This window comes from Dermacentor andersoni, chromosome 4, assembly GCF_023375885.2.
Source record: "Dermacentor andersoni chromosome 4, qqDerAnde1_hic_scaffold, whole genome shotgun sequence".
NCBI classification, from domain to species: domain Eukaryota; kingdom Metazoa; phylum Arthropoda; class Arachnida; order Ixodida; family Ixodidae; genus Dermacentor; species Dermacentor andersoni.
This window is the reverse complement of record NC_092817.1, coordinates 94309111-94336785: the sequence shown is the minus strand read 5'-3', so window position 1 is coordinate 94336785 and position 27675 is coordinate 94309111. Positions and strand designations below refer to the sequence as shown.

General features: G+C 46.5%; 30 non-coding genes across 30 annotated transcripts; all 30 read left to right on the top strand.

Annotated features, from left to right (window-relative positions):
* The first annotated feature begins 2739 nt into the window (after window positions 1-2739).
* TRNAV-AAC (transfer RNA valine (anticodon AAC)) lies at window positions 2740-2812 on the top strand. Its single transcript has one exon. It is a non-coding gene; the product is annotated as a tRNA-Val (tRNA).
* A 72-nt stretch (window positions 2813-2884) lies between these two features.
* Window positions 2885-2957, top strand: TRNAV-AAC (transfer RNA valine (anticodon AAC)). The gene has a single exon. It is a non-coding gene; the product is annotated as a tRNA-Val (tRNA).
* Window positions 2958-3028: 71 nt separating this feature from the next.
* TRNAV-AAC (transfer RNA valine (anticodon AAC)) lies at window positions 3029-3101 on the top strand. The gene has a single exon. It is a non-coding gene; the product is annotated as a tRNA-Val (tRNA).
* Window positions 3102-3172: 71 nt separating this feature from the next.
* TRNAV-AAC (transfer RNA valine (anticodon AAC)) lies at window positions 3173-3245 on the top strand. Its single transcript has one exon. It is a non-coding gene; the product is annotated as a tRNA-Val (tRNA).
* Window positions 3246-3316: 71 nt separating this feature from the next.
* On the top strand, window positions 3317-3389 carry TRNAV-AAC (transfer RNA valine (anticodon AAC)). The gene has a single exon. It is a non-coding gene; the product is annotated as a tRNA-Val (tRNA).
* Window positions 3390-3461: 72 nt separating this feature from the next.
* Window positions 3462-3534, top strand: TRNAV-AAC (transfer RNA valine (anticodon AAC)). The gene has a single exon. It is a non-coding gene; the product is annotated as a tRNA-Val (tRNA).
* A 72-nt stretch (window positions 3535-3606) lies between these two features.
* Window positions 3607-3679, top strand: TRNAV-AAC (transfer RNA valine (anticodon AAC)). The gene has a single exon. It is a non-coding gene; the product is annotated as a tRNA-Val (tRNA).
* A 72-nt stretch (window positions 3680-3751) lies between these two features.
* On the top strand, window positions 3752-3824 carry TRNAV-AAC (transfer RNA valine (anticodon AAC)). The gene has a single exon. It is a non-coding gene; the product is annotated as a tRNA-Val (tRNA).
* A 71-nt stretch (window positions 3825-3895) lies between these two features.
* Window positions 3896-3968, top strand: TRNAV-AAC (transfer RNA valine (anticodon AAC)). Its single transcript has one exon. It is a non-coding gene; the product is annotated as a tRNA-Val (tRNA).
* A 71-nt stretch (window positions 3969-4039) lies between these two features.
* On the top strand, window positions 4040-4112 carry TRNAV-AAC (transfer RNA valine (anticodon AAC)). Its single transcript has one exon. It is a non-coding gene; the product is annotated as a tRNA-Val (tRNA).
* Window positions 4113-4183: 71 nt separating this feature from the next.
* On the top strand, window positions 4184-4256 carry TRNAV-AAC (transfer RNA valine (anticodon AAC)). The gene has a single exon. It is a non-coding gene; the product is annotated as a tRNA-Val (tRNA).
* A 71-nt stretch (window positions 4257-4327) lies between these two features.
* On the top strand, window positions 4328-4400 carry TRNAV-AAC (transfer RNA valine (anticodon AAC)). The gene has a single exon. It is a non-coding gene; the product is annotated as a tRNA-Val (tRNA).
* Window positions 4401-4471: 71 nt separating this feature from the next.
* On the top strand, window positions 4472-4544 carry TRNAV-AAC (transfer RNA valine (anticodon AAC)). The gene has a single exon. It is a non-coding gene; the product is annotated as a tRNA-Val (tRNA).
* A 71-nt stretch (window positions 4545-4615) lies between these two features.
* Window positions 4616-4688, top strand: TRNAV-AAC (transfer RNA valine (anticodon AAC)). The gene has a single exon. It is a non-coding gene; the product is annotated as a tRNA-Val (tRNA).
* Window positions 4689-4759: 71 nt separating this feature from the next.
* On the top strand, window positions 4760-4832 carry TRNAV-AAC (transfer RNA valine (anticodon AAC)). The gene has a single exon. It is a non-coding gene; the product is annotated as a tRNA-Val (tRNA).
* A 72-nt stretch (window positions 4833-4904) lies between these two features.
* On the top strand, window positions 4905-4977 carry TRNAV-AAC (transfer RNA valine (anticodon AAC)). Its single transcript has one exon. It is a non-coding gene; the product is annotated as a tRNA-Val (tRNA).
* A 71-nt stretch (window positions 4978-5048) lies between these two features.
* Window positions 5049-5121, top strand: TRNAV-AAC (transfer RNA valine (anticodon AAC)). The gene has a single exon. It is a non-coding gene; the product is annotated as a tRNA-Val (tRNA).
* A 71-nt stretch (window positions 5122-5192) lies between these two features.
* Window positions 5193-5265, top strand: TRNAV-AAC (transfer RNA valine (anticodon AAC)). Its single transcript has one exon. It is a non-coding gene; the product is annotated as a tRNA-Val (tRNA).
* A 71-nt stretch (window positions 5266-5336) lies between these two features.
* Window positions 5337-5409, top strand: TRNAV-AAC (transfer RNA valine (anticodon AAC)). The gene has a single exon. It is a non-coding gene; the product is annotated as a tRNA-Val (tRNA).
* A 72-nt stretch (window positions 5410-5481) lies between these two features.
* On the top strand, window positions 5482-5554 carry TRNAV-AAC (transfer RNA valine (anticodon AAC)). Its single transcript has one exon. It is a non-coding gene; the product is annotated as a tRNA-Val (tRNA).
* A 72-nt stretch (window positions 5555-5626) lies between these two features.
* On the top strand, window positions 5627-5699 carry TRNAV-AAC (transfer RNA valine (anticodon AAC)). The gene has a single exon. It is a non-coding gene; the product is annotated as a tRNA-Val (tRNA).
* A 72-nt stretch (window positions 5700-5771) lies between these two features.
* Window positions 5772-5844, top strand: TRNAV-AAC (transfer RNA valine (anticodon AAC)). Its single transcript has one exon. It is a non-coding gene; the product is annotated as a tRNA-Val (tRNA).
* Window positions 5845-5915: 71 nt separating this feature from the next.
* Window positions 5916-5988, top strand: TRNAV-AAC (transfer RNA valine (anticodon AAC)). The gene has a single exon. It is a non-coding gene; the product is annotated as a tRNA-Val (tRNA).
* A 71-nt stretch (window positions 5989-6059) lies between these two features.
* Window positions 6060-6132, top strand: TRNAV-AAC (transfer RNA valine (anticodon AAC)). Its single transcript has one exon. It is a non-coding gene; the product is annotated as a tRNA-Val (tRNA).
* Window positions 6133-6203: 71 nt separating this feature from the next.
* Window positions 6204-6276, top strand: TRNAV-AAC (transfer RNA valine (anticodon AAC)). Its single transcript has one exon. It is a non-coding gene; the product is annotated as a tRNA-Val (tRNA).
* A 71-nt stretch (window positions 6277-6347) lies between these two features.
* Window positions 6348-6420, top strand: TRNAV-AAC (transfer RNA valine (anticodon AAC)). The gene has a single exon. It is a non-coding gene; the product is annotated as a tRNA-Val (tRNA).
* Window positions 6421-6493: 73 nt separating this feature from the next.
* On the top strand, window positions 6494-6566 carry TRNAV-AAC (transfer RNA valine (anticodon AAC)). The gene has a single exon. It is a non-coding gene; the product is annotated as a tRNA-Val (tRNA).
* A 73-nt stretch (window positions 6567-6639) lies between these two features.
* On the top strand, window positions 6640-6712 carry TRNAV-AAC (transfer RNA valine (anticodon AAC)). Its single transcript has one exon. It is a non-coding gene; the product is annotated as a tRNA-Val (tRNA).
* Window positions 6713-6785: 73 nt separating this feature from the next.
* Window positions 6786-6858, top strand: TRNAV-AAC (transfer RNA valine (anticodon AAC)). Its single transcript has one exon. It is a non-coding gene; the product is annotated as a tRNA-Val (tRNA).
* Window positions 6859-6931: 73 nt separating this feature from the next.
* On the top strand, window positions 6932-7004 carry TRNAV-AAC (transfer RNA valine (anticodon AAC)). The gene has a single exon. It is a non-coding gene; the product is annotated as a tRNA-Val (tRNA).
* Window positions 7005-27675: the final 20671 nt, after the last annotated feature.

Here is a 27675-nt window from a genome sequence, read left to right as displayed (position 1 = left end):
AGTGGGAAAGTTTTAAACAAAAGATTAAAATGAAAGCGATAGAAAGATCCAGTTGTAAAAAATTCGAGAAGGAAATGAAAGAAAAGGGTTTAAGAACACTGCTTGGGCAGCTGCTAACGCTTGAGTGCAAAGAGCCTGGTGCGTACAAACACGATGTGCGAAACGTCAAAGAAAAACTAGAACTGTTTGACAAGGAACGCTATCAAGGTGCCATCGTGCGAGCACGTGCAGATGCACTAGCGGCAGGGGAGACGCCCACGAAAAGGGCGCTCGGTTTAGAGAAGGCGTATGGACGAAGAAACCATGTCGACCAGATTTTAGTGAATGGGAATGTCGTTGACGACAGTGATAGCATTCGTCAAGCCTTCTTTGAGCACTACCAGTCGCTTTTTGCATTTCAGGAAGCGAATGTTGACGGTTTTAAAGCAGGTTTTCTGCATCGCATGCCACGTTTGAGTGATGATGTGAAAAAGCGATTAGAAGAAAAAATAATGGAGAGAGAAGTCGAAAAGGCAATCGACGATTTGAACATGGGTAAATCACCAGGACCTGATGGACTCAGCGCAGGTCTATATAAAGCTTTTAAAAGAGAGCTGGCGCCTTTGCTAGCACACGTATTTAATGATGCATACGAGAAGAAATCGTTACCACCTTCCTTCGGAAAAACGCACACCATTCTAATACCGAAGAGCGATCAAATAGACAAACTCAGATTAGTGTCATCCTACAGACCAATTTCACTAACAAACGTCGATTATAAAATATTTATGAAGGTTTTAGCTAGCAGACTTCAAGGCGTCATCAAGGAAATAGTCGCAGACCATCAAACTTGTGGCATCAAAGGGCGATCTATCTTTTCAAACATCCATAAGATGCGATGTGTGCTCGAGTGCTGTGACGTCACCGGTGGCGGTGTTGCAGTTCTTCAGCTCGACCTAGAGAAAGCGTTCGATTGTGTTGCTCACGTTATTTTGTTTGCCATCTTAGATCATGTTAATGTCGGTTCCATCATCACTGAGGGCGTGGCCTTGGCGTACCAGAATTGCACAACAAGATTAATTGTTAATAAGTCTCTGGGGGCCCCCATCAACGTCATGCGTTCAGTGCGCCAAGGCTGCCCCCTCAGCCCGCTGTTATTTGCTATCTACGTAGAAGCAATGTGTGTAGCAATTAATGAAAATGACGGAATACGGGGTTTCAGATTGGCAGCAACAGAAGTGAAGTTGCTTGCATATGCAGATGACATTGCAGTGTGTTGCACTGACCAACCGAGCGTAACGGAAACAATCTCTGTAGTAAAGCATTTCTGTGCCGTAACGGGTAGCAGAGTAAACTGGGGCAAATCTCTAGGGCTGTGGCACGGGGACTGGGTTTCTGCACCCGACTATTTCGCGAACATGAACTGGGTGAGAACTCCGACAAGGTATCTGGGTGTTCCCCTAGACAGGTACAATAGCAGTGACGAATACTGGAGGAACCAAACCAAAGAACTGAAAGAAAAAGTAGATAAATGGAAAGGTAATAACCTGTCCATTTTTGCAAGAGCGACAGTTTGTAACGCGTTTTTTATTACTAAGTTATATTACGTCCTGCAAACACTGTATTGTTCTAGAGTAAATGTGCAAAGGCTGCACAGAGTGTTCGCGGTTTTCATCTGGGGATCAACATGGGAACGGTGCAGCCGAACAAATTTGTTCAGAAGAGTGAAGGATGGGGGTGTGGGGCTGGCGCATCTTTTTGTTCGTCAAGTTGTGAACCGATTTTTGTTTTTTCGCGATGTGCGCGACCCTTTTCTGCGCACCGTATGTCAGCTAAGGTTGAGTAACGCTTTGCCGGCACATGTTGTTAGCACGGCAAGCATGACGGGAACGCTGCGTGGTTATTTCAAGGAAGTGGTCGACAGTGTACACTTCCTTTCTGTTCGTTTTACAAATGATTATCTTTGTGAAGTGAAAAGGAAAATATTGTATAGAGATGTATGCGACATAGTGTTCCCAGTGCCTTTATACAGATCCATATACAGTGGAGGGCCAGGACAGGACGTACTTAAAAGAGTAAAACACATGCAGGTGCCACCAGGGGTAAAGACCTTCTTCTTTAAGCTACACACCGGAACGCTCTCCGTGAAGACGTTTCTGGAGGAAAGGGGTTGTCTCGTACCTTGGGGGTCGCACTGCTTGATATGCAAGAAGCCCGAAAATATAGATCACGTTTTCCTACATTGCTGGGCGGCAGTTTTCTTCTGGGACGTCTTAAAGCGAACCCTGAAGAAAGAGCTACCGGTGGACCCCCAAGGTATCAGGTATCTGGCCATTAAAGATGACGACGGGGTTCCCTATGACTTTGTTATGTTGAATGCCCTGCACTGTATATGGCGGGCCCGTATGGCAGGGTACCATTGCGATCCTGACGCTAGGCCAGTTCGTGCTTATTTCAAAGAATGTATCTCGCGATTTATTGAAATTCAGAAACTAGAGGAATGTGTACCGGATTGGCTGTCAAGGCTAGAACCCCTGACAGCCATGAAGGAATTTTAGTTTGACAACGCCAGTCCAATATGGACAGACGGCTCAATTGTGCGGTTCCTATCCTTAGGCACCTTCCGTTGGTATTTCTTTTTTTTTTCTTTTTTTGTGTGTTTCTTCCAATGGTTGAAATTTGTGACACATAAGTGTGTGATAACTGTATCGTCTGAGTAATGTCGAAGACCGGCAATAAATAAAAAAAAAAAAAAAAAATGTGCTTGTGGTGTAGTGGTTATCACATCCGCCTAACACGCGGAAGGTCCCAGGTTCGATCCCTGGCAGGCACAATACGGGTATTTTTTTTGCGTTGCTTAAGGATTTCTTCTATTAGGTCTCGTTCGACGAGTCAGCGGACACCTGTGCTTGTGGTGTAGTGGTTATCACATCCGCCAAACACGCGGAAGGTCCCAGGTTCGATCCCTGGCAGGCACAATACGGGTATTTTTTTGCGTTGCTTAAGGATTTCTTCTATTAGGTCTCGTTCGACGAGTCCGCGGACACCTGTGCTTGTGGTGTAGTGGTTATCACATCCGCCTAACACGCGGAAGGTCCCAGGTTCGATCCCTGGCAGGCACAATACGGGTATTTTTTTGCGTTGCTTAAGGATTTCTTCTATTAGGTCTCGTTCGACGAGTCCGCGGACATCTGTGCTTGTGGTGTAGTGGTTATCACATCCGCCTAACACGCGGAAGGTCCCAGGTTCGATCCCTGGCAGGCACAATACGGGTATTTTTTTGCGTTGCTTAAGGATTTCTTCTATTAGGTCTCGTTCGACGAGTCCGCGGACACCTGTGCTTGTGGTGTAGTGGTTATCACATCCGCCTAACACGCGGAAGGTCCCAGGTTCGATCCCTGGCAGGCACAATACGGGTATTTTTTTTGCGTTGCTTAAGGATTTCTTCTATTAGGTCTCGTTCGACGAGTCAGCGGACACCTGTGCTTGTGGTGTAGTGGTTATCACATCCGCCTAACACGCGGAAGGTCCCAGGTTCGATCCCTGGCAGGCACAATACGGGTATTTTTTTTGCGTTGCTTAAGGATTTCTTCTATTAGGTCTCGTTCGACGAGTCAGCGGACACCTGTGCTTGTGGTGTAGTGGTTATCACATCCGCCTAACACGCGGAAGGTCCCAGGTTCGATCCCTGGCAGGCACAATACGGGTATTTTTTTTGCGTTGCTTAAGGATTTCTTCTATTAGGTCTCGTTCGACGAGTCAGCGGACACCTGTGCTTGTGGTGTAGTGGTTATCACATCCGCCTAACACGCGGAAGGTCCCAGGTTCGATCCCTGGCAGGCACAATACGGGTATTTTTTTGCGTTGCTTAAGGATTTCTTCCATTAGGTCTCGTTCGACGAGTCCGCGGACATCTGTGCTTGTGGTGTAGTGGTTATCACATCCGCCTAACACGCGGAAGGTCCCAGGTTCGATCCCTGGCAGGCACAATACGGGTATTTTTTTGCGTTGCTTAAGGATTTCTTCTATTAGGTCTCGTTCGACAAGTCCGCGGACACCTGTGCTTGTGGTGTAGTGGTTATCACATCCGCCTAACACGCGGAAGGTCCCAGGTTCGATCCCTGGCAGGCACAATACGGGTATTTTTTTGCGTTGCTTAAGGATTTCTTCTATTAGGTCTCGTTCGACGAGTCCGCGGACACCTGTGCTTGTGGTGTAGTGGTTATCACATCCGCCTAACACGCGGAAGGTCCCAGGTTCGATCCCTGGCAGGCACAATACGGGTATTTTTTTGCGTTGCTTAAGGATTTCTTCTATTAGGTCTCGTTCGACGAGTCCGCGGACATCTGTGCTTGTGGTGTAGTGGTTATCACATCCGCCTAACACGCGGAAGGTCCCAGGTTCGATCCCTGGCAGGCACAATACGGGTATTTTTTTGCGTTGCTTAAGGATTTCTTCTATTAGGTCTCGTTCGACAAGTCCGCGGACACCTGTGCTTGTGGTGTAGTGGTTATCACATCCGCCTAACACGCGGAAGGTCCCAGGTTCGATCCCTGGCAGGCACAATACGGGTATTTTTTTGCGTTGCTTAAGGATTTCTTCTATTAGGTCTCGTTCGACGAGTCCGCGGACACCTGTGCTTGTGGTGTAGTGGTTATCACATCCGCCTAACACGCGGAAGGTCCCAGGTTCGATCCCTGGCAGGCACAATACGGGTATTTTTTTGCGTTGCTTAAGGATTTCTTCTATTAGGTCTCGTTCGACGAGTCCGCGGACATCTGTGCTTGTGGTGTAGTGGTTATCACATCCGCCTAACACGCGGAAGGTCCCAGGTTCGATCCCTGGCAGGCACAATACGGGTATTTTTTTTGCGTTGCTTAAGGATTTCTTCTATTAGGTCTCGTTCGACGAGTCAGCGGACACCTGTGCTTGTGGTGTAGTGGTTATCACATCCGCCAAACACGCGGAAGGTCCCAGGTTCGATCCCTGGCAGGCACAATACGGGTATTTTTTTGCGTTGCTTAAGGATTTCTTCTATTAGGTCTCGTTCGACGAGTCCGCGGACACCTGTGCTTGTGGTGTAGTGGTTATCACATCCGCCTAACACGCGGAAGGTCCCAGGTTCGATCCCTGGCAGGCACAATACGGGTATTTTTTTGCGTTGCTTAAGGATTTCTTCTATTAGGTCTCGTTCGACGAGTCCGCGGACATCTGTGCTTGTGGTGTAGTGGTTATCACATCCGCCTAACACGCGGAAGGTCCCAGGTTCGATCCCTGGCAGGCACAATACGGGTATTTTTTTGCGTTGCTTAAGGATTTCTTCTATTAGGTCTCGTTCGACGAGTCCGCGGACACCTGTGCTTGTGGTGTAGTGGTTATCACATCCGCCTAACACGCGGAAGGTCCCAGGTTCGATCCCTGGCAGGCACAATACGGGTATTTTTTTTGCGTTGCTTAAGGATTTCTTCTATTAGGTCTCGTTCGACGAGTCAGCGGACACCTGTGCTTGTGGTGTAGTGGTTATCACATCCGCCTAACACGCGGAAGGTCCCAGGTTCGATCCCTGGCAGGCACAATACGGGTATTTTTTTTGCGTTGCTTAAGGATTTCTTCTATTAGGTCTCGTTCGACGAGTCAGCGGACACCTGTGCTTGTGGTGTAGTGGTTATCACATCCGCCTAACACGCGGAAGGTCCCAGGTTCGATCCCTGGCAGGCACAATACGGGTATTTTTTTTGCGTTGCTTAAGGATTTCTTCTATTAGGTCTCGTTCGACGAGTCAGCGGACACCTGTGCTTGTGGTGTAGTGGTTATCACATCCGCCTAACACGCGGAAGGTCCCAGGTTCGATCCCTGGCAGGCACAATACGGGTATTTTTTTGCGTTGCTTAAGGATTTCTTCCATTAGGTCTCGTTCGACGAGTCCGCGGACATCTGTGCTTGTGGTGTAGTGGTTATCACATCCGCCTAACACGCGGAAGGTCCCAGGTTCGATCCCTGGCAGGCACAATACGGGTATTTTTTTGCGTTGCTTAAGGATTTCTTCTATTAGGTCTCGTTCGACAAGTCCGCGGACACCTGTGCTTGTGGTGTAGTGGTTATCACATCCGCCTAACACGCGGAAGGTCCCAGGTTCGATCCCTGGCAGGCACAATACGGGTATTTTTTTGCGTTGCTTAAGGATTTCTTCTATTAGGTCTCGTTCGACGAGTCCGCGGACACCTGTGCTTGTGGTGTAGTGGTTATCACATCCGCCTAACACGCGGAAGGTCCCAGGTTCGATCCCTGGCAGGCACAATACGGGTATTTTTTTGCGTTGCTTAAGGATTTCTTCTATTAGGTCTCGTTCGACGAGTCCGCGGACATCTGTGCTTGTGGTGTAGTGGTTATCACATCCGCCTAACACGCGGAAGGTCCCAGGTTCGATCCCTGGCAGGCACAATACGGGTATTTTTTTTTGCGTTGCTTAAGGATTTCTTCTATTAGGTCTCGTTCGACGAGTCAGCGGACACCTGTGCTTGTGGTGTAGTGGTTATCACATCCGCCTAACACGCGGAAGGTCCCAGGTTCGATCCCTGGCAGGCACAATACGGGTATTTTTTTTTGCGTTGCTTAAGGATTTCTTCTATTAGGTCTCGTTCGACGAGTCCGCGGACACCTGTGCTTGTGGTGTAGTGGTTATCACATCCGCCTAACACGCGGAAGGTCCCAGGTTCGATCCCTGGCAGGCACAATACGGGTATTTTTTTTTGCGTTGCTTAAGGATTTCTTCTATTAGGTCTCGTTCGACGAGTCAGCGGACACCTGTGCTTGTGGTGTAGTGGTTATCACATCCGCCTAACACGCGGAAGGTCCCAGGTTCGATCCCTGGCAGGCACAATACGGGTATTTTTTTTTGCGTTGCTTAAGGATTTCTTCTATTAGGTCTCGTTCGACGAGTCCGCGGACACCTGTGCTTGTGGTGTAGTGGTTATCACATCCGCCTAACACGCGGAAGGTCCCAGGTTCGATCCCTGGCAGGCACAATACGGGTATTTTTTTTTGCGTTGCTTAAGGATTTCTTCTATTAGGTCTCGTTCGACGAGTCAGCGGACACCTGTGCTTGTGGTGTAGTGGTTATCACATCCGCCCTGGCAGGCACGAGTCGGGCATAAAGGGCGGATGGTAGTCAACGACCTTCATAAATATGTTTTTTGAAGCTTCATACCAAAAAACAGTTCACTTAATGAAGACTACATGCTTCAAATTTCACACAGAAACGAGCATAAAAGGCCTAGAACATGGCGCCAAAATTACCTCCTCCGTACAAGATTCAGTTTGGCTTCACTGCAATTTGATACGACTATACTTCTTCAAAACAGCTAGAAACATGTAAAAAGTAATTTTTATATTTTTAGAATTGAGATTTGTGGCTTTGTAATTGATTTTAGCTCCCCAGAGTTTGGAACATTTACCAACAATGACATCGCAGACTGTTGAGGGTAACACAATTGTCGTGTTCACATGCGACACTCAGAAGACTAGAATGCCTCTTTTCTCACCAGACCTGAAGAAAAAGCTTAGATGCTGCGGAACAACGTGGAAACTTGCGTCAACAACGTGGAAAATCCGCGTTCTGGAGTTTTAGCCCATGAAGATTACTGACATCTTGCTGAATTGCTCAAAAGCAACCCAAAGGGAAAAGTTAGAGTAACTGGTAGGAAGAATTTTGCATAGGCATGACTGGTAATTGATGTGGGAAATTGTGTCCCTGGTGAATTCTGGGCTTGATGCTTCACAACTTAGTGTTTGAACTCCATTTCTGGAAAGCACGGTTCTTTGCTAACTAAAGGAACAATATCTGCGCAAATAACAGGACGTGTAGCGCAAGATTTTGCCCAATTGTCGTAATTTGTCTTTAGCATCTACTGGACGAAAACAACCTCTTTACCTTAACTAGATATTTTTAAATAAGAAAAAAATTGTCCTTGCCAATTTTTTTTTATATAAGGTTGTCAAGGTCGAAATTTTAATTTGGAAACAAATTGTAAATGAATGTTATTCTTTAGTTCAGTCATGATCCAATAACAATATTGGGTAGAAGTTTCAGCCCACTTTTTGCGTTAGGTATTTTCATGGCTACAGTAATCCAAACAGATGCGTACAGAATTCGTCTGACGTAAGTTCTATATACATAAAGAATAGCACGAACGGTAACACAATATACATGCAGTACATGCAATGATAATTTGAGTAATATAAACATAAAAAATGTGACTCACGTGATACAAAGAGTGAATGTTGAAAATGGTTTGTTCTTACAAGAGTAGGCTTACAACAAATATACTTCTGGTGCTGAAAGAATAAGTTATGTGATGGTCGCTTTGTTCAAATGGTAGGATAGCTGAAACCGTGGCACCTAATATGCAGAAGTTGTTCCAGCCCTTGGGGAATTCCCATAATTAGAAATTACCTGTATTGACCGTCTTAAGCTTCAGCGTCAAGATAGAGATACGTTTTAAGGTGCCATTGGCTCGTCTGATGTCGATCGAGTAGCGTTGTGTCAAACTTTTTTCATAAATATCAGGCATTCGTGTAAATTGAGCTGTTCAAATAGAGGACTGGTGTGTGTGTTACAAGGAACATCTAGGATACAACGTGCTGCCTTTTTATTTATTTTATGCAGTGTACTAATATTAGATAGCGTTGTAGTACCCCAGTCAAGATGGCAATAGCTTATATAAGATAAGGACGAATATTTGTACAAGAGAAGCTTGATGTTTTTTTTTAGAAGGAAGAAAACGGCAACGTATTCCAGTCACCCGAGACAGCTTACCGGTCACTCTTTTCCACATGAGCATTCCAGGACACATGCTGCTGAAACACAACGCCGAGGCACTTGACAGAAGGAACAACTGGTATGATAGAATGATTAAGCTCTAGTGGTTCACGTGTGTGAACATGAAATGTTTTTGGTCTAAAAAAACAGTGTTTGTTTTGTTAAGAACTATGGTTAACGAATCTGCGACACTCAAGGACGGCAGTTTTGTTCGTACCTAGTTTGCTGCGATCACGACATGTGCCTACTGTCCACCCTTAAGACTCGATCGTTCGACACTTCCGCGGACAGCTGTGCTTGTGGCTTAGTGGTGGGGATTCCACTTCCTGGCACCGCCGTGTACGCCACGTGTTTGACACGGGCTACGTCTACGCCGACACGGGCTGCGTGACGCGGGCTCCAACGCCTCAAGAGCGCCGCGGTGCCAGGAGAGCTCTTATCGAGGACTCGAACAATCAGGTGGTGCTGCTGCCTTATTTAAAAACTGGGCGAATTGTTTTGATCCCTTCGACTTTACAAGCCGATGTAACATTTCCGGGACATGTGCAGGTAAGTCTGAAGCTGCGTCACGACGTAGTCGCGCTGCGGGAGTATCAAATGAGCCATGTACAGCGGGGGTAGTAGCCAGGGGGGGGGGGTGCTTATGGAGCTTCAGCACCCCCCCCCCCCCCCCCCCCCCCCCGAAATGTTTCGCCTGAAATCATTCTGTATTTTGTCTAGAATGTCTTGTTCAAGCTGTAAAGAAACATTTCGGCGCGAACGTTGCAAACTCGGACCGGATTTCGCGGCAACGCCCGTGCACCGGGAGTCACATGACGCCAAGGAGCCCCATCCGAGCATAAAGTTTCAAGGGTGTTTTGATGGCGAGCGGGCTCGTCGCGGCATCTCGCGGAGGTCGCGGAATCTACGGAGCGCATTGATTTCAATTCCAAAGCTTTATGGGTATAAAGTTCTCATAAACATTTGATGTGAAAGGTGCATTGACATTTCCAAAGTTGTGCTTAGATTTTCAATTCCGGAACTTTGTGGGTTTAATATTGTTATAAACATTTGACGCCAAAGGTGCATTAACTTTTTTTAAGCCGTACATCGGACCGTACAACGAGACAAACCAAATCGACGCACTATCAGACAAGTTGACAAAGTACACAGCGAGGTCCGATGAGACGAAACGTTGTGGTGGTTCATTTGTGCCGTCATGTCATAGAAAAGAATATCAAGCCAGCCAGCATCGTCGGTGAGCCGACGATGCTGGCTCAGTCTTCTGTACGCAAGGGAGAAAAGTGGAGAGGAAACGCGCGTCCTTCCGCCGCGCGCGATACATCAGGGGGAGTGGAGGAAGGGGGGGGGGGGGTTAGGCTTTTGTGATCTGTGAATCTGTGATTGCCCAACATATTTATTTACCTTGTTTGACCCATTAAATACAGTGACTTTTTCTTAGGTATGTAGATTTATTGGCGACTTACACGTATATTTAGATACCTTGTTGCGAGGTGTCGTGTATATACACGTGCAGTGAACTTTGTTTCCAATGACACTCTTTTACCCTTTATCAAGCTGTATTTTCGCATTTGTATATTCCATTGTATCTTCGCATTTCTAATGTACGAGGGTGTGTCAAATGAAAGCGGGCCAACCCACCCAGCGCAATAATGGTTCATTATCTGCGAGGCATGCGCGTAGAACACAGGTATCTCTCATTTACAAAAGTGACACGCAGGTGTCAGGATAAATGTCCTTTAATGCTCTCATACACTCGGTTGAACATGGTTGCGTGACACAATGGACGCTGTAGGTGTTCCCCAAAACGAAATTAGTCACCGTATGGTTGCCGTGTACGTTAAACATTGAATTTCATTGGCCACCGTGATGCGTTGTAGTAAGCGGTTCAAAGAAGGACGTCAAAGTTGCAAAGGCGATCAAGACCGGGCCACAGCCACCGTGCAATCGCCGCCAACGCAAGTGCAAGCTGATTAGACAAGAACGGAGGATAAGCATCGATGAACTGTCAGAGCGTGTGAACATCAGTTACGGTTCGGGTCACACCGTAATTCATGAACATCTCGGTTGTCGGCTCTTGTCTGCGCAATGGATGCCCAAGATTTTGAACCGCCGCCACAAGACAGACGTTCGGCGCTGCCTTGACTCATATGATCCAGTATCACAATGAGGGGACGTCTTTTTGTCTGCAATTGTCACCGGGGACTAATCATGGTGCCACTATTACGAGCCTGAAACACGACGGCAATGCGTACAGTGGAAAAATACGAATTTACCACCCCGAAAGAAAGCAAAGGACGTCATTTCCGCCGGAAAGGTACTGTTCACTTCTTTTTCGATCGTCAGGAGCCATTACTGATCGAATTTGCTAAACCTGGAGATACTATCAACCGTTTCCGATATTGTTAAACGCCGCACCGGCTGCGTGTCGCAGTCAAGAACAAACGACGTGGAAAATTGACGAGTAGGGTCATCTTGCTCCACGAGAATGCCCGTACCCACGTCGTTGATGTGGTTAACACAAAACTCGCAAAGCTCAGATGGGAAACTCTCCAGCATCCGCCATACAACCCAGACCTGTCGACTTGCGACTTCCACAATTTGGGGCAATTGAAAAAACAGCTCAAGGGGACAAGATTCGTGTCGGACGATGACGTGAAGGTGTCAGGTACAGACTTTTTGAAGCAGCAACCCAAGGAGCTTTATGAGACGGGAATCACGCGACTCTTTAATCAGTGGGACCAATGTCGCAATGCTCATGGAGACTAGTTTTAAATAAAACGCCCCGTTTGTCATATATTCGCATTCACTCACTTTTATTTGTCTCGTCATCGTGTATTTTGCAGAACTCTTGCTTTTTATATGTGCTAGCTCTCTGTTGCGACTATAATTTCGGTGCAATTACTAACGATACACAACCGGTGACAGCTCCTCCTGCGCAATACATTGGAACGAAGGCCAGCTTCATTGAGATTTCTCCCTGATCGTTGCATATGTACGAAAATGTAAACATGGTTATTGAATGACAAAGTTTCATTAAAATATTTGTCCTCAACTTCTTCATTTCACGGCCTTTACATCTTTCATATGGGCGGCATGTAATGCTTTGCTGGTTTCTAACTGATATAGTTCTGAAGTTCATGTGATATTTTCTTTACTTACTAAATAGACAAAAAAACATGGAAGCATTGATATCAGTTATTTCGGGCACAAATTTTGGGATATACCAGTATTAATTATGGGGTTTTACGTGCCAAAACCACTTTCTGATTATGAGGCACGCCGTAGTAGAGGACTCCGGAAATTTCGACCACCTGGGGTTCTTTAACGTGCACCTAAATCTAAGCAAACGGGTGTTTTCGCATTTCGCCCCCATCGAAATGCGGCCGCCGTGGCCGGGATAGGATATACGAGTTAATTCTTTTATGAAAAAAAAAAATACATATGTTACTTGTCTTGACAGTGCGTAGCGTTCAAAAATTCGTTTGCAGCATCTTTGGCAATTGCAATGCAGTTATTATTCATGTATTTGATCCCTCGACAAATTCTATAAGGAGGAGGCTGAGCTGCAACGCAGGTCCCCCCGAACGAAATTTCTGGCTGTGCCACTGATATACGGGTAGTGACATTCAGAAGCGGCGACGCTGTGAAGCAAACGCTACGTGCAAAAGATGTCAAGGTCAAAGAACGTCGTTGCATGGTCATCGACCCAGGCTACCACGCGATGCGTCTAAAGGTACATTCGATGCTGCACAACCTACCGGACAAGAATGTTTGCGAAGCCTTGGCAAACTACAGCACTGTCAATGACATTTCGCTGGAGCGCTTTCAAGGACTGCGAGAGATGGGTTTAACAACGCGGCTGGCCTTGAACAGTACGGTATATTGAACAGTAAGCCACCTACTTTATCTTTAAAATTGTATACGGAAATCTTACTTTTTGTCAGCCTGCTCAAATAAAACGGTTTTCTCATAATTTTTTTCTTTTTTTCTGATCAATAATCAATAATCAATAGAATGTGTAATGGTACGCTTAGAATATGTCACAGTTGTGGTTATGTATCGCCCACCGTTGGGAAACAAACTGACGTTCTTTGACTTCCTAGAACAGGTACTACATTTCCTGAGCCATTCGTCCTCCCCCTTTATCATAATGGGTGACGTAAATATAAATATGTTGTCGGACGACATCATCCAGGCAGTTTGCTGGTCTAATCAATTCGTTCATGTGCACAAACGTAATCTCGGAGCCCACGAGGCTAACGGTGCAAACGGCTACCTGGCTTGATATATGCATAACCAATTACACCCAACTGACTGCCTTGCGGGACTGTTATCCGCTGAGATAAGTGATCATCTGCCTGTATTTTGTTTAATTCCTTACGCGCACAAACGAGGGGAAGGAGGGAAAAAAGCGCAGATTCGTAGTTTCCACGCAAGCGCATTAGAAAAATTTTCGTGCTCTCATCCTATCAACAGACTGGTCGTGTGTATTTGAAAAACAAGATCCAAATGCAGCCCTACGAATTCTTCTTTCATAAAATGATTACGTAATACGACCTAGGGTTGCCGTTGAAATTGTACAATCAGAGGAGCAAGAAAATACGAAAATCCTGGATAAATGCTGCTTTCCTAAAAATTATAATAAAAAACAAAAGGTATCACTTGTTTGGAAAATGCATGAGTGCGCAATTGTTGACTGATTTCAAGAGATACAGAAATAAGGTCAACGGTGAATTAAAGCGAGCAAAAATTAAGCACTATGAACGGTTATATGCTAAAATAAAGAATGACCCTAAGAAAATTTGGAATGAAGTTAGAGACTTAAAATCTACGAAAAGACAGAACACGGAGATAAACATAAAGACAGTCACTGGCGTGTTAACAGGCAGAGAAGCAGCAGCGGCTCTGAATTAATAATTCGTCTTCAGTACTCAGCATCCCGACAGGGGGGAACCCATGGCCACATCTATAGTGAATAAATTCTGTCTTACTAACTCAGTGATACTTACACCTGTCACACCTGCTGAAGTTGTACAGCTGCTGTTTCAAGGTTCCGTTTTCTTACACCTTACTAAGACATTTGATATTATTAATCACATAATTTTATTTCGTAAACTTAAAGCATATGCAATAACTGGCCCTCACCTAGACTTCTTAAAAGTTTTTTTTATCTGATAGAGAATTCATTATATATGCGTGTGAAACTTTATCCAATTCTAAAAAAGCTTAACCAAAGGGTACCACAGGACTCAATACTGGGGCATTTGCTTTCTTCTGTTTACACTAATGATGTGCGAGATGTCGCAAGCAAACAAGGATCAAGACTCCGCCAGGCTACAAGAAGCATTACGCAGCACGGACCAGGCGGAGCAGCTCTGGGCTGTCCAGCGAGCCCACGATGCGGCCAGGGAGTTACAACTCCCGGTCCCAACGTGGGAGTAGCCCGCTCTATGGGACCTTGCGCCCCGTAGCTCGCAGGACCTTTCATTAAAGTTATTCCATCCATCCATCCAAGTCATTATCGTCTGTGCGCTGACGATACAACTATAACTATAGCTGATAAGTGTATCTCTTCTCTAATCAAGCTAAATATGACGCTTAGCTACTTAATGAAGTGGTGCAACGAAACGATCTAATCGTTAATCCATATAAAACGAAATTTTTAGTCTTCCATTCGCACCAAAAGTCGCTAATTAATCCTATAAATCCTCCTTCTATTCCCATTAGTGATTCCATTTCATTTCTAGGTGTTATCTTAGACAGCTATCTGAAGTTTCACCTGCACATCAACCATGTCAAGCTGAAGAGCGCTTTTGGTATCAGTGCGCTCATCAAAGGACGCCACTACTTTTCTCCTTGTGCTATGTGTTCGCTCTGATTTGCGTTCATTCTTTCGCACACTAACTACAGATTAATCACTTGGGTTAATAGATATCTGTATTATTTCTCTTCGGCACAGTATACACAAGATCAAGCAATACGAATCAATCGTCGACCTGGGCAGTGACCACTACATCCTCGAAATTACGATACCCAACCAATTACGGAGCAATACCATTATACATAAGTGGACGGACTGGGACGAATTCCGTAAGGGGCGACTCACCACAGCGCAAGACATCACAGAGATCGAAACCTGGACGGTGGAACTCTGTGATGCAGTGCGCTCAGCCACAAAGACCATAGAAACAGACGAGGACGTCATCATCATGGACAGCCGCCTGGCCCATCTGATAGAGGCCAAACGTTCGATACAGGCGCGTTGGAAGCAGCACCGGCTGAATCGCAAATTGAGGAAGAAGGTGGCTGACTTAAATAGGGCCATTGAACAACATTGCAGGCTCCTGTGCCGTCAGCAGTGGAACGAGATCTGCAACCGAGCTGACAGGGAATTGCATCGCAGTTGTACATGGAATCTATTTCGGCACCTCCTAGACGAAACAAAGACCAAGTCAAACCAGCGCGACCGCCTGGCCCGCCTCATGCACACCATCACACAACAACAAGGAAAAGACGCTGTTATCAGGAGCCTGGAAGCCAAGTATCTGCCAGACACGCCAACGGAAACCCACCCGCCGTACGGGGGGCTGCCCAACGCGTGGCTCGACCGAGACATTACCATATCAGAGGTACGGGTAGCGCTGCACGAGCTCAACACCCGCTCAGCAGCCGGCCCAGATCTCGTTACAAACAAGATGCTACACAACCTGGACGACGCTTCGATAGAAGCCCTAACCGATTACTTCAATGAATGCTGGCTTTCGGGCAAGCTCCCCCGACAGTGGAAAACGGCAAGAACGATCCTGATTCCGAAACCGGGCAAACCACTGGACATCGGCAACCTGCGTCCCATCTCGCTGACGTCCTGCGTGGGCAAGGTGCTGGAGCACGTGGTCGCCAACCGGTGGCAGGAATACCTAGAGAAGGAAGGCCTCTATCCTGACACGATGATCGGCTTCCGGCGCAGACTCAGCACACAAGATGCCATGTTACAACTCAAACAAGAAATCGTCGACAACAAGACACAAGACAGCAAAGTAATTCTGGGTCTCGATTTACAAAGTGCATTCGACAAAGTTAAACACTCAGCCATATTAGGACAAGTATCAAGACTCAACATGGGGGTAACGAGCTACAATTATATTCTAGACTTCTTGACCAACCGCCCGGTAGAACTGCACGCCGGAGACCTCAAGCTCCCCGAACACAAGCTCGGCAGTACGGGTACTCCACAGGGTTCGGTCATATCGCCGTTGCTCTTCAACCTCGTCATGATCGGGGTAGCGAGGGCAGTAGCGGGGACCGGCGTCCGGCATACTATCTACGCCGACGACATTACCCTGTGGGCGGTCGGTGGCACCGACGCCAGCATCGAGCAACAGCTGCAAGCGGCGGTTACCGCCATCGAGCAGCACCTTGATGGCACAGGCCTAATGTGCTCGCCCGCCAAATCCGAGCTGTTCGTCCTCACACCGCTTCGACCGGGACGGAAGCGCGCTCCTCTTCGGGATTGTGATCACATCAAAATTGTGACTGCATCGGGGCAACGCATCCCCGAGGTGCCCAAGATCAGAGTACTGGGCCTGCTGCTCAACAAGAGCGGCCGCAACGACGAGACCATCAACAAGCTTACCACCAAGGCAATGGACGCCATCCGGCTCATACATCGAGTCTCTACACGACGGGCGGGCATGCGTGAAGACAGTCTCGTGCGCCTTGTCCAGTCGTTCGTGATCAGTCACATTGCCTACGTTGCGGCCTACCTTAATTGGCACGTCACTGACAGGACCAAGATCAACACGCTGATCAGACGGGCTTACAAGACGGCGCTGGGTTTAATGGAGACCACGAGTACGGCTCGGCTCTTGCAGCTCGGCGTCCATAACACCCTAGAAGAAATAGCCGAAGCGCAACTCACCGCGCAATTCGAGCGCCTCTCTACCACCAAGACGGGGCGCAGTATACTGACGTCCCTGGGTTACAACCCCCAAGCTCCCAGCCGGCAACCGTGCGAGATCACAGATGAGGCGCGGGCCCACATTTACGTGGACCCCATCCCGAAGAACATGCATCCAGAATACAACCAAGAACGGCGGCAGGCGCGGGCCAAGGCCCTCACCGAACAACACGCCCAAGACCCGCACGCCCGGTATGTGGACGCCGCGGAATACAAGCGGGAAGGCTTCGCAGCAGTGGTCGTTGCGGCGGCTAACGGCACCAAGACAACGGCAGCGAGCGTGCGGTGCACGAACGCCACAGACGCTGAGGAGGTTGCCATCGCTCTGGCGATCACCGAGGCCGAGTGTCGCACCGTGCTCAGCGACTCGAGGAATGCCGTGCGCAATTTTGCCAAGGGGCGAATATGCGCGCCGGCGGCCGCCATCATCGGCAAGCTCCAATTTCAAGACCGCGGCAGCACCGTCCGTATTAAGTGGTTCCCGGCGCACGCCGGCGAGTGTGCATCCTCACCGAACCACAACGAGACGGCCCATTCGGCGGCGCGAGCGCTTACCTTCCGCGCCCCCGAGAGTGACCGTTCCGTGTGGTGGTTCGAAACCAAGGACAGATTGACTAGTTATGCCGAGGTAACCAAGTGTTACCGCTTAGCTCTACGGACAATGCCGCCTCCCCACCCGGCACTCAGTCGGGAGGAGGCCGTAATCCTAAGACAAATACAGACCGCGTCACTCCTCGCCCCCGCAATGCTGCACGTGCTTCACCCAGAGCTCTATCCGAGTGGGCTGTGTGGTGTTTGTGCAGCGGGTCCGGCGGACCAATGGCACATCATGTGGGACTGTGCCAGGTTCCCGACGGCAGCTAACTCCAGGACTTACCCGCCAGAACTTCAAAGTGCACTGCAGTCTACAGACAAGGACTCACAACTATGGGCCGTCCAGCAGGCCCGGGGTGCGCTCGAAAAGCACAAGCCTCGTGACCCACTACAAACGGGCCCAACGGGGCTAGTGCAGAGTAGAGTATAACCCCGGGTCGACGCTTGGCCAGCGTCACGACTCGTTAAATCGTCGTTTGCCGGCACTTTATTAAAGTTGTTCCTATCCTATCACCCACAGTTCACCCCATTCTAATGCTCTCCCCATACGTGAGCCGCACAGAATTGTGCGTGTGTGTGTGTGTGTGTGCGTGTGTGTGTTACTTAACTAGAATTTAGCAATGCTCTTTTATAAATTACTTGATTTCAAATGTCCTTTCAAAACATTCAATGTAGCGCCCTTAGGAATGTCAATGCCACTTGTTTCGCTTGTAACTATATATATATTTTGTTATAATTCATTCGCAGTAACTATGGTAAAACAAAATCTGCATTCGCTACCATTACACTCTGGAATCATTTTTCTGCTTCACTCAAAATACTGCCTACATTTCGCTGTTTCAAATTTCCCTAAAATATTTTCTGCTAACTTCTGATCATTTGCCCTAATAAATATTTATATTTTCAAGTAGGTACTATTATTTCTGCCTCGTACCCCCATCACCAAAAATTTTTTTTTTGTCTTTGCAGTGTGCATACTGCGCCACGGATTCTTTATTTGTTTTGCTTTGTTCACTCTTGTTTGTTCTAACTTTTAAAAACTGTATAATTTTTTGACACTTCCGTTGTTATTTCTGTTACGCTAAATCGCATTAGAGCATTGTATGTTGAGTTTTCTTTATTAACATTTGTTTTTCTCGGATCTAATGTACTATTACGTCACTCACTGCTATGCTGCCAACAATTATACAATTTTGTTGTGGCTCCTAACCGAAGGACCTGTTTTCAGTATTAATACTCGTACTTTTGGTATCCTCGTCTGTATACTATATTTACGCGTTTATGTTTGGTGAGTCAATAAACTCACATTTCATTTCTATTACCAAACTTGGTGCTGCGGAAATGCCCGACAGTGGATGACGTGCCGCACTTGCTCCGTGTCGTGGGAGATCAGGCCTTCGTCGTCGCACCAGGCACAGCAACGCTTTGTGTTCGGTGCCGCAACCCGGGGCATATCTGCGTGAATGTCGCATTCTTCGCTGCGCACTCTACCCGTCGCTATGGGCATGACGAGCCCCAATGCGCAAGAACATACGTGAGGGTGACAGGGCCAGCAGCAAAGGAGGAAATGGGTGAGCTTCATATGGACGAAGCCCACGTTGAAGTGTTGAGATGGTATTAGTTAAATATGCATGCTTTAGAGAAAGGTACATCAGTATTGGCCTAGTTCAGCAGACGGGGCGTCATCGATTAATTATTCACTGAACTGGCTTTTCCGAAAGGTATCCAAAACTGCGCGAGTTGCAATGCATTGAGCTGATTAATGTCCTTCTCAAGAAAATTCCGCTCCAATGTCCTGGTCCGCATGCCCCTGCTATGGCCCAATCGAAAGCGGGTGGCATGTAGCGGTGGCAACTCGGGCGTTCCGTGCTACTTAAACGACTAAAACCTACCACGGTCTAAACAACTCAGCGAATATTCTGGAAACAATGTGCGGTGTGCTGTTCCCAGGATTTAGGCACTCCGTGCCCGCATTGGGCGAGTGAAAACAGGTGGAGAACAGCGTCAGAGGAAGTTGCCTTACGCAGGCTAGCTGCCTGACGCCACGCTCCCTCTTATTTTTTTTCTTTCGCTCCTCGCGCCATGGAGCAGCACGCGCAACTCCACGTCGAGGGAGACTCCCTCGTTCGTTTCCAACGCAGAATGGTGGCACGGAGACGAGGCCCGATCTTTACATAACTGCATTTCTTCTTACTCTTTACGAACGGGTTGTACTTCGGGGTGAGATGAGGTTTAAACCGATTAAAAAAAAACTTTTTCGGGGTGAAAAAATCGAGAAATAATGGGTTTTACCCGAAAATTAAGGGTCCTATCTATAGGTGAGCGGCTGGCGTGCCGTCGGCCTCTTATAACAACTAGTGAAGTGACCGCTCTCTCCAGGCGCAGTATTTTAGTAGCTGAGAGTTAAAGCCTCCGATTGTCGGACCCGACTTCGAATCCACTCGCACAACTGTGCATTTTCTTTCCTTACAATCTTCTCACAAATAAATTAAGAATACGACGGATATCGGTGAATGCCAGCACTAGAGTGTATTAGGTCGGTGCCAGCGGTGGACATCAATACGTCTAGTGGAGTGAGCCCTTAACAGCTATCGCTGTAACACAGAGCTATCGCGGTAAAAGAAGTCTGCCGCCTGTTGGTCGACGAGGACCTCGACGTGTTAGCTGTGCCGGAGCCCGAAGTGATAGGGGAGAGGAGATAGGGAACACGCTGCTGGGTTTTAGGATTTTATTTATTTACTTAAACACCCTCACGGTAAAATAACAAAACAAAGAGGAATGGCTAATACGAGATAATAAATAAAATAGTTGGTAGTGGTTGCCTATGCAATATTAGCTACGCGAAGGAAAACACAAGGATATCGTATTCGTTAACAAAAACAAGTTCGCAAATACAACATAAGATGTACAATACAATTACTTACTTATTATACAACGTTCTATTCAAAATGCATGGCGGTCGACAATGGTTGCTACTGATACTGGGAGGTGATATCCAGCATTGGATGTGCGCGTTAGGTAAGAAATAAATAATGAAGTAGTTCCAAGGTATATGTATATAATGTTGTAAACCTAGCTGTACAAATCTGTTGTCTTCGGCCTGAGGACATCTGGAAGAAATTTCCAAGAAAATGTTCTAGGTATGCCCGTCCTCTCAGGTGGACCTGCGGAGAGTCTTGAGACAGAATGAAGTGCTTGACAAAATGTTCCGTCGTAGATTTATGAGTGAGTGAGTGAGTGAGTGAGTGAGTGAGAAAACATTATTTCGAATCAGAACGATTCGCGTCCGCCGAGTTAGTGGGCTGGGGCACCCACCGAGGTTACGGCCAAGAGTTCTTGCCTCTCGGTGGCTTCCTTGGCCCGCTGGACTGCCCAGAGTTGATCTTGCAGGTTCGAGATGAGCAGCTCGGCCTGCCAGATTTTTGAAATCATAGTTTTTTGAACCATTGCAAATATCAGACTGTATTTAGGCCTTTTGCACAATCCATGACAAATGATTTTAGCAGAATTATCCTGGGCTGACAGTATGCTTAAGACCTGTATACAGGTCACGATAAAAAAAAAAAATGCATAGCACGTCTGTCAGTTTCCATGGCGATTTCTCTTGTTACGTCGTTCTTACATCTGGCTTTAGACGACATGTAGGGACAGGAAAGTAAGGTTTCACGTGCGCCTGTATAGAATTTGTCATAACCTATAATGCAATGGCAGAGGTGCCCGAGATCTTGCGGGATCTTCGCGAAATGAGATGATCGGCCGATTTTAGCTGTAGTGCGCAGAAGCCTCAAGCTTGTCTCAAAGACGGCGGCGCCGTCCTACGGGTCACGCTAAAACGAAGGACGGCACTTGTTTTGACGGTACCCAATAGATGGCGGCACCATTCCACGTGTTGTTCGTGGTGTAGTCACGGCCCGCACACTCGAAAGTTCAACAAATGGCCACAGAGGGCGAAAAAATCGACCGCGCGGCGCTGCTAAAGAAACAGGCATAGTACACCAATTAAAAAGGTTCCCCGTTGAGCACATTATCTCCTGCTAGAGGCGCCGTAGTAAGCGCAATTTTAACCTACAAACTTTCTTCAACAGTAAACGAAGCGTTTTTCTTGCATGATAAAGACTACAAAATTATAATTCCTAATTTTACATTGTACTTTTCATTACCAACTTTGTTGTCTTTTGTCATTTTAAACGCAAAATAGCGTTCAGCATCATCGACCTCCCACGTGACCTCTGGCCTGAATTTAAAATTTTTACCGGTATGTTCGCGTGCGCGGCAGGTACGGATTCCTTGGTTCGTACATTGGTTGGTTATTTTGTGCTAACACCAGTTTACTGCGCTTTGATGTCTCGCGTTATTTAATTTGGGGTGTAAGCCTGAAAGCCAGGTTTCAGTCGTGAGCCATGTGGAACACGTCTGCATCGAAATGGGAGCCGGGGCATCGAAATGGGAGCCTGGGCACAGCAATACCGGTGAGTCGTTTAACATCACTGCTTCAATCGCTATGTAATTTATTCGTCTCGTTAACTTACAGGTGGAGGTAAGTTAACGAACTAGATGCTGCATTACATGAGGGCAGTCAGGACCCTCCGTTGCTGTTTCCGAAATAAACTTTCAGTTGCGAGGCCATCATTATACACACATTCACGAAAGAGAAACGATATCGGAACGCGCGTCACATTTTTCATCTCGTTGTAGCCGTAGCCATAAGTGACTGAGTTGCCTTATCAATATATTTTTTTTTTCGAATCCGCCGGCAACTTCTTTCGTTCACAGAACCGAATAACCTTTTGATAAACTGAAGCTAAAGTACTGAATTTAATGTATTAAACAGTTGCACACATGATAATTCACCCATATTTCGTACCTGTTGGTTCCAAATGTTCTTGCTGTTCAGTTTGGCTTACCTCAGGACATCTATTTTTACAGTAGTGAAGCGGTGCATCACGTTCATGCACAAAAAGAATGCATCATTTCTAATAGCTTCATGTCTTTCATCTCTTTGTTTGTGAAATCAGCAGTGTGATCTCCTGTAGTGTATAAACGAACGCAGAAATGTACTTATTTGTGATCTTAATAATACTTAAGCTGTTGACATGCATTGTAGTCACGCAGACATCAATTTTACGGAGAGTAACCATATTTATTTACCATGCTGCTTAAGCACCCTAGAACAAACAGTGTACATTTGCATGTGTTCTGTAGTCACAAACCATTGCAATGTATATGTCGCACCTTTACGCATTTTATATTGCAAAATTGTGCTTATTCAATTTCTGATGCAGTCAAAATTTCTGTTCCAGACATGCAGTAATGAGGATGGCACCAGTATAAAGCAACACACTCCATGCACTAAACAGAAGCTGCTGCCTGCTACAACAAGGTCATTGTGTGGACTTTGGCTGCTACTACAAGGTAAACAACACCTGGTTCAGAAATAAATATGCTTGATATATGCTGTATTGGCTTGCTAGTCTTGAGATACATGTCAGTTGTTTGTAGCAGATGATATGAACATTTGTTCATGTTTACAGTTCAGCATAATGAGTTCGAACATAAAAGAAAACACTACATGAGTTTGGATAATCTCTGCTGTATCTCATGTGCCATTGTTCTGCCCCAACAGAGTCTATGCCAAGTACATCTTGGTCATCACGGGAGCCCCCATCTACACCAACAGGAAGGGGCTGGAGCTGAATTCGCAAGACCACAAACAAAGAAGCCATTCCAGAATTATTTGGATGAGATATCAAGTCTACGAACGACTGTTTCAAGAGTGAAAAGAGCCTACGCCATCATTCCACCAGCACGGATATTGGCCGAGTCATCCAGGTACCTCAACAACCAAAATTATTTGTCTTCAGATGTACCTGCAACCTCTGAATAAGCACAGATGACGCTGGCTAAGAGTGTTCTGTCAGCTTGCCCTTCCTTAGTGAGCTTCCTGGCCTTGCCAGTTCTTGCCAAGTATAATTTTGTTTCAATGAATGCAAGCTTTTTCATTCCACACTTTTGTTAGAGATCATTCCTATTCCTCATGCAAACAATAAAGGTCAACCGATTCTTTGCTCATACTTAATGCCAGTCACTGTCTAGTAGCATAACATATGTGTAGCGGTTCTTTCTAGTGTATGTTGCCATGTGCAATTCCTCTCCTGAAATAGCTGCCGCAGCATTGGCGTGTCTTGCATTAACCTTTACACTGTGTGCTATGTAGCATTTAACTTTTGTTAATGTTTTTGGCTTTCAATGCTTGCAAGGTAGAGTGGCTTCTTTCTTGAATGCAAGCTTTCTCATTCCCATATTGAATTCCTAGTCTCATTCAGGATTGCTATTCTTGCTCGACAGCCTGTGTTTTTGTGAAAGCTACATTGAAGTGATTGATTGCAGAATCTGGTTTCGGCGCTGTCCGACTTGGTACTTGTCACCGTGTTACATTTCTCATATGTGGGAGCCTGGTCAGTTGCATTGGGAAACAGTCTCTCGAGGCAAGCACCTGCTCCTACAGTCCGCACAGTGACATAGACTGCGAATTTACACGCACACCGTGGTTGGTGCTCCCCGTTCCGTCCTTTCCTGCTGCTGCCGTGTGCAAATTTTGCTTGTGGTCTTCCTCGGCCATGATTTGGCGTCACCGGAGACTCTCATACATAATTACATGGTTCTAAGTGTATGAAGTTGATATCCACATGTGTGGAAAGGCCTGCAAAAGTGACTGCAACATAGTGATGTTCACAAAACCGACCATGCCCATAGTATATAGAGAATGTGGGGGACCAAGTGTGAGTTACACATTAGTGGCATGCAAAAGAACAAAAAGAAACATGCAGGTTGGAAAGGCGGTAACGCTAAAATGCCGGGAACTCCATGTCGCTGTTGGCTGTGGCAGCAGATGCTTGCGTCACCCGATTGCTTCACAATGCAAGCTGCTCATATTCAACGCCGACTGTCGGTGCAAACATGTGGGACACACTGTCCAATCTGCTTGCGCTGCTGGTTGTTACTTGTTACCAGACTGCAGTGTGCGACGAAGGCAAGCACTATGCCTACAGTCGATCGGTTGAATGTGCCGCAAGCAACCCGTGTGCGTGTATGCTCACTGTTGTCATGTAGATCGTAGCCAATGCATAGTGCCAATGTATAGATTGAGCATTATGTTAGAGTACGCTGAAGTGATTTGATTGCATAATCTTGTTTCAATGTTGTCCCACTTGGTCATGGTTGCCGTGTTACATTTCTGGGATGTGGCAGCCTGTTCAGTTGTATTGGCCAATGGCCTCTCGAGGTAAGCACCTGCTCCTGCAGTCCACACAGTGACACAAACTCCCTGTTTACATGTAGTGTGATTGGTGCTCCCTGTTTGTCCTTTCCTGCTGCAGCCATGGGTAAAGCATGCTTGTGGCCTTCTTTGGCCATGATTTGGCGTGAACAGAGACTATCATACGTGATTACATGGTTTGAAGTATATGAAGTTGATATCCACATGGGTGGAAAGGCCTGTAAAAGTGGCTGCAAAATGGCGATTCCCACAAAACAGACCACATACATATTGAGAGCAGGTGGGGCACCAAGTGTGAGCAACACATTAGTGGCCACCGAAAGAACAAAAAGAAACGTGCATGTAGGAAAGGAGGTAACACTAGGATGCCGGGTAGTTCATGTCGCTGTGTTGGCTATGGCAGCAGGTGCCTGCGTCACCCGATTGATTCGCAGTACAAGTTACGGTGACTGTCAGTGTAAACAGGTGGGGCACTGTCCAATCTGCTTGTGCTGCTGGTTGTCACTCGTTACTAGACCACCATGTGCGACGTAGGCAAGCACTGTGCCTGAAGTCGGATAGCTGAATAAGCTGTATGCAATTTGTAGTGCGTGAATGCCCACTGTTGTCATATGGATCTTGGCCAATGTACAGTGTATTGTCTGAACCTTATGCGGTGATTGAATGCAGTCTAATTTGATAATGGTCGCCGTGTTCTGTTTCTTCGATGTGGCGACCTGGTTAGCTGCATGGGCAACAGTCTCCCGAGGTAACCATCTGCTCCTGCAGTCCACACAGCGACAAAGACTCCCAATTTACATGCACCGTAATTGGTGCTCTCCCCATTCGACATTTCTTGCTGCAGCCGCCGGCAAATTATGCTTGTGGGCCTTCATCGGCCGTGATGTGGCGTGAGCGGAGACAGCACACGTTATTACATGGTCCGAAGTTGATAGCCACATAGGTGGAAAGGCCTGCAAAACTGGCTGCAAAATGGTGATGCCCACATTGAGAATGTGGGGCACAAACTATGAGTTACACATTAGCGGCCCCCGAAAGAACAAAAAGAAACGTGCAGGTTGGAAAGGCGGAAACGCTAAAATGCCGTTCAGTCCATGTCGCTGTGTTGGTTGCGGCAGCAGATGCCTTGCGTCACCCGATTGCTTCGCAATGTAAGTTACGGCGACTGTTAAAGCAAACAGGTGGTGCACTGCCCAATTTGCTTGCGCTACTGATTGTCGCTCGTTACCAGATCGCCATGTGCGGCGACGAAAGTGAGCAGTTTACGAGCTCGCGTTAATAGTTTCAGCGCATCTCGACATGCAAATTTTATTTCTGATCTTGTATGAGAAGGTGCACTGCTTTTCTTCTGCCAATAAAGTCGCACGTCCTGTTCACTCACTTGTGGCTTGTTTGTATGGGCGTCAGTAGAGGCTCTTTAGTCTCCTGGCCATTAAAACGCGGCAGCTGAGGCATGCCGCAAAGCCAGTGAGGCGAGCACGGCGCGTACCCAGCGTACGGCACCGGTATAAAGCAGCCATATTGAATGTTGTACTAAAAAAAAAAAAGACATTTCCGCTTCTTGTTTAAGTAGCGCCATCTGTCGGGCCCCCCACTAAGTTCCATGCGCTGCCGCTTCTTATTTTCGAACCACTGTGGAAGGTACAGTTTCCCTTCTCTAAAGTTGTTCTTTATTCTATGGTGTAGTCCGCACATGCCGTTAGTCTTATTCAAACAGGTTGCAGACCCATAGCAACATGTGATTTGCGCTGTATTCCCAGCGAACAAAGAAGATCCCATGATGTAAACGTATACTCGTCATTAAGAATTCTAAGAACTCGCAATTCTTGTAAAAACAACATTTGTCGAAGCATGTACAGGCAGGGTCAAATATTTACGGGATGTGGGTTCCACGAAAACGTCGAATGTCAACCTAGTTGTAGCTTGTGGCCCTTGAACGAGCACGAAACTATGTTGGTCGCGTACACTGCCAAAAGTGCAAAAGATACGTCCCCTACTCTAGAAAATACCATAGTGGAACATTGACTTTTCGTACAGAGCTGGTTACAAATTGCGTAATGTAGTTTTATCATCAATGAGATGAGCAGGGTGTGACAAACATGTGCGTTGATTAGAGCACTGCACGGGCCCGGGCCGACCCGAAAGCCCGGGGCCGGGCCGGACTCAGGCTTGAAGCCATGGGCCCGAGCCGGACTCAGGCTCGTTCTTAAGGGGCGTAAGTCGGGCCTTTGAGCACACGTGAACGTTATGCACTGCATGGTTCAAGGCTTTCTGTGCCAAGCTGAAGTGACACGTGCAAAACGCTTGCTCTTAGTATACCTTAGTAAAGAAAATAGAAAAATAGATGAACTTCTTATTTTTCCCCCCACAAATACGAACATTGTTTCTCAATAAGGAAAAATGAATTATAAAAAAAAAACCGCTCTTCATACCATTTTGCTGCTACCGCTTTTGCGATTGCTCTATCACCGACCTCAGTACTGATATATTATTTTAGCGCAACGCAAGGGTGTTTCGTTCTACTTAAGCGTTTGTTTTAAGCTGTATCCTAGCGAATTTTCCGACAATATATATATATATATATATATATATATATATATATATATATATATATATATATATATATATATATATATATATATATATGTTTATTCTGACGAAGGCCGTGCCACGGCCGAAACGTTAAAAACATTAAAGATGCAATTTTCGTAAGTGTGCACCTTCGTTTCTAAAACTACCTATGCACCGGACCTACACAACTTCTCACTGAATTATATATATATATATATATATATATATATATATATATATATATATATATATATATATTCGCATGCTTAATGACCTCATAGGACGAAATAGTATTATCAACGTAAACGTGCATGCGCACCAGCGGAAAAATAACAGCACATGCAATGGGCGAGATCACCGATGTTCCCATGAGAGAAACAAACATTTCGGTCTTTTCTTGTTTACACACTACACTGTAGCTGATTCGACAACGAGAAGGTGAGGCTGACATGTACGGTACACTCTATAAGTAGCGAA